The sequence below is a fragment of the Phoca vitulina genome, unplaced genomic scaffold, assembly GCF_004348235.1.
Source record: "Phoca vitulina isolate PV1807 unplaced genomic scaffold, GSC_HSeal_1.0 scaffold33, whole genome shotgun sequence".
Classification (NCBI taxonomy): Eukaryota; Metazoa; Chordata; class Mammalia; order Carnivora; family Phocidae; genus Phoca; species Phoca vitulina.
Genome location: NW_022589736.1, coordinates 11,962,710 through 11,966,865, shown reverse-complemented (window position 1 = coordinate 11,966,865; position 4,156 = coordinate 11,962,710).

Genomic DNA, 4,156 nt, shown 5'->3' with positions numbered 1-4,156 from the left:
AATCATGATATGCCTAAGTGTATTTTTTTTTTTTTTTTTGGTATTTATCCTACTTGATGTTCTGTGAGCATCTTGGGTCTGCATTTTGATGTTTGCCATTAATATAAAAAAAATTCTCAGCCATTGTTCTTCAAATATTTCTTCTGTTCCTTTCTGTCTTTCTTCCCCTTCTGGTATTCCCATTTGACATTCATTTTGCCCTTTGTAACTGTCTAACAATTCTTGAATATTCTGTTACATCTATTTAAAATTTAACTTCATTGAGGAATAATTGACAAATATACATATATATATGTATATATATATATATATATATATATACACATATACATATTGTATGTGATGACTTGATATACAAACACAATGTAGAACAATTGCCAAGATCAAGATAGTTAACATATCCATCACTTTTCTTAGTCAACATTAGCTAACTTGTATGTGTGAATAATTACAATCTGCTCTTAGCAACATTCAATAACAATACCATATTGTAAACTATAGCCTCCATGCTATATGCTAGATGTTCAGAACTTATCCTTCTTCTAACTGAAAATCTGTACTCTTTGAACTACATCTCCCCATTCCCTCCCATCCCGCAGGATGGGCAACCACCACCTTATTTTATTCTATTCTCTGAAAATTGGATTTTTAATTCCACAAAGAAGTGACAGCATATAGTATTTGTGTTTCTCTTTCTGTCTTACTTATCATAATGCCATCCAGATTAATCCATGTTGTTACTAATGGCAAATTTTCTTCTTTTTCATGGCAGTCTATTTAATTTTTGTTTCTGTTTGCATTTCAGTTTTGGAAGTTTCTATTGACCTCTCTTCAAATTCACTGATTCTTTTCTCAGTTGTTGTTCTTTGTTGCTGTGTCCATCAAAGGCATTTTTCATTTCCATTAATGTGTTGATTCTTTCTTAGAGTTTCAATCTCTGCTTGCATTGCCCATTGTTCTTATATGTTGTCTACATTTTTATTAGATGCCTTAGCATATTAAACATATTAATTGTAGTTATTTTTCTGGGGCGCCTGAGTGGCTCAGTAGGTTGTGCGTCTGACTCTTCATTTTAGCTCAGGTCATGATCTCAGGCTTGTGGGATCAAGCCCTACATTGTGCTCCACACTGGGCATGGAGCCTGCTTAAGATTCTCTCTCTCCCTCTGCCCCTCCCCTTCCTTTCCCCCTCTAAAAAATAAAAAATAAAATAAAACAAAATAAAATAAGATATTGGTCTGATAATTCCTAGATCTCCACCATATGTGAATCTAGTTTTGAGGCTTGCTCTGTTTCTTTAAATGGCATTTTGTTTTTAGTATCTCTTATAATTTTTGTTGAAAGCTGGACATGGTATCCTGGGTAAAAGGAGTCTATTACTGGCTCTAATGGTGGACTTCTGTTTCTGTATGTTGCTCTAGCAAGCTGCAATTCCCTGTATTCACCAGTCTCTTGATTTTGAAGGCAGACATTTGCCCAGTGACCCCACTTCTCTAGTGAATATAAGACTTGTTGATTTTCATCTTATTTAGCTCTTTTTTTGTTTTGAGGATTGTAGTGACTTCCAACCTCATTATGTATTGGACCAGAAAAAATCTGGTTCTGTTTTGATTGATTTATTTTTATGTTCATTATGCATCATATTATTTTGCTTTTCATTGCTTGTTACTTTTTTAATATATGGCAGACATTGTGAATTTTTAAGTATTGGCTTCCAGATAATTTTGTATTAAAAATATTATTAGACATTCATAATAACTTGGAAACAGCTTGATCTTTTTGCTGTTTTCTTTTAAGCTTTTTCAGATGAAATCAGAGAAGATATTAGTCTAAGGCTAATTTTATCCTCTCAACAAGTCACAATTTTAAAGAATACTACCTAGTGCTCCGTGTATTATGTGGTTTTTAAACTTTTGACTGCGATCCAGTGTAAACTCTTTTGTGAAAGCCTACTCCTTTCAGATGCTTCTTATCCCATCCTAATATAGCTTCCTTACAAACATACACTAACCATCACTATCTGAACACTTGGGGTTGATCCAATGCAGATCTCTGGTGATCTTTCTACAGTTCTCTCCTCTCTGTGACTATGCCTTGCAATCTCTAGCTGCCTTGGCCAACCTTAATTCCCACTTTTACATCTTCAACTCAGGGAGGGTGCTGAGATCTGCTTCAGTCCTCCTTCCTTGTGCTGATTCCTGGAAACTCTCAAGGCAGTAAGCTCACCTCATTTCTCCCCTTCTCTTAGGAATTATTAATCCTGATAATTTCCATAATGTTCCTCTTTAGGGAACTCGACACTTTGCTTCTGCCCTCTCAATCTGTCATCTTTTTAATGATTTTTCTTGTCCTATAGTACTAACTGGATTTTTCTCCAGTATAATGTTGAAAAGCAATGGTGATAGTAGGCATCTTTTTATTAACCAGTTTTTAAAGAGAAGGTTTCTAATGCTTCACTGTTAAATGTGATGTGTATTGTAAATTTTTCATATTGATCATTACTAATTTAAGTAATTTCTTTTCCATTCTGTACTTGCTAAGAAATCTTAACACATATGTGTTGACTTTTATATACATATTTGCATTACTAGGATCATATAATTTTACCCTTCAGTCTCTTAATATTAAACTCTTCCAATATTCCTTTTGATGGAATCTACCTAGTAATGATATAGTATTATTACTATTTATAATGCTGACTGTAGGCAAGGATTTCATCACTGTTATCTCTTCATGCCTCATAATACCTATGAGCATGCCTTGCAAATAATGGATACCAAAGGAATTTAGTGAATTAAATCCATTTGAATTCATGTTATTTGAAATCTCTGAAGTAGCCCATAAAATTAAAAACAATTGTTCAAGCTCTTCCAATTCCGTTCTCTAACTTACTTAATTACAGTCTAGAGTATCTACCATATGTCAGGTAGGAAAAAAGAATATTTTGAATGAAGGAAGCTAACGGAAGATAAATAATTTTCATAGAATCACTGAAGTGTATACAAGATGGCATTCCAGCTGCTAAGTTTTGGTTCAACAAATATAATTTTCATGGGTCAGTAGGTTGGGCCTAACTAGAAACTACTGCAACTATGAAGCATTTCATCAGTTTCATTGGCACGCATGTAGGTGACTCCATGATGAGGCTTTTAGCACTTAACTTTTATACAGTAACATGATTGCTTTCACAAGAACTCAAACAGGCACACACACCACAGGTTTTCGAGAACAAGTAATTCATTGTGGTGCCATATCTTTATGTATAGACCTTGAAAGTCAACATGTGTGCTTGTTGATCTCTTTCTGTTTTATTTTGTTTGGTTGATTTTGCATCCTAGATGGATTCTTCTTCAATTGGCACCACCTTGTTCCCGAATGATAAAATCTTTCTATATTCTTGACTAACTAATGGAGATATTGGATGAGGTGGTGTGGGAGATGTGATGGAAGGTAGCGGGGAGAAGATTTGCAGGAAATGAAACAGATTGCTAAAGAAACCAGTCTATTACATTTTTATGAGGCCTGGTCTCTAAGCTTGAGCTAAACTTAAGAAGTCATAGAGAAAATCAGTTGGACTGTAGCATATTTAATAAATTAACACATTGTTAAATATTCAAATAAAACTCTCTTAACAAAGCACGACTTAGAAGTATTTACAAAAAGTCATAATGTACAGAAATTACTGAAGGCTTGCTTCTGGACAAGCTCTGTGCTTGACACTATCCAAGTCATCTCACTGAACTTTCAAGGACTGTGACTGGTAGGAAGCACTACTTGTATTTTACCAACACAGACAATGAAAATAGGGAAGTTTAAGTAACTTCCCCATAATCACAAAGACCGAAGGTGACTGAACAGTGATTGAAATAAAGAACAGGGGAGGAGCAAGATGGCGGAGGAGTAGGAGACCTGGATTTCGTCTCCTCTCAGGAATTCAGCTGGATAGGGATCAAACCATTCTGAACACCTACAAACTCAACAGGAGATCGAAGAAAAGAAGAGCAACAACTCTCTGAACAGAAAAGCGACCACTTTCTGGAAGGTAGGACGTGCGGAGAAGTGAATCCGAGGCGTTATTCGGGAGGATAGACGGCGGGGGAGGGGCCTCCATCGGCCGCTTCTGGCAAGTGATAGAGCCCCAGAGCACAAAATCGGAA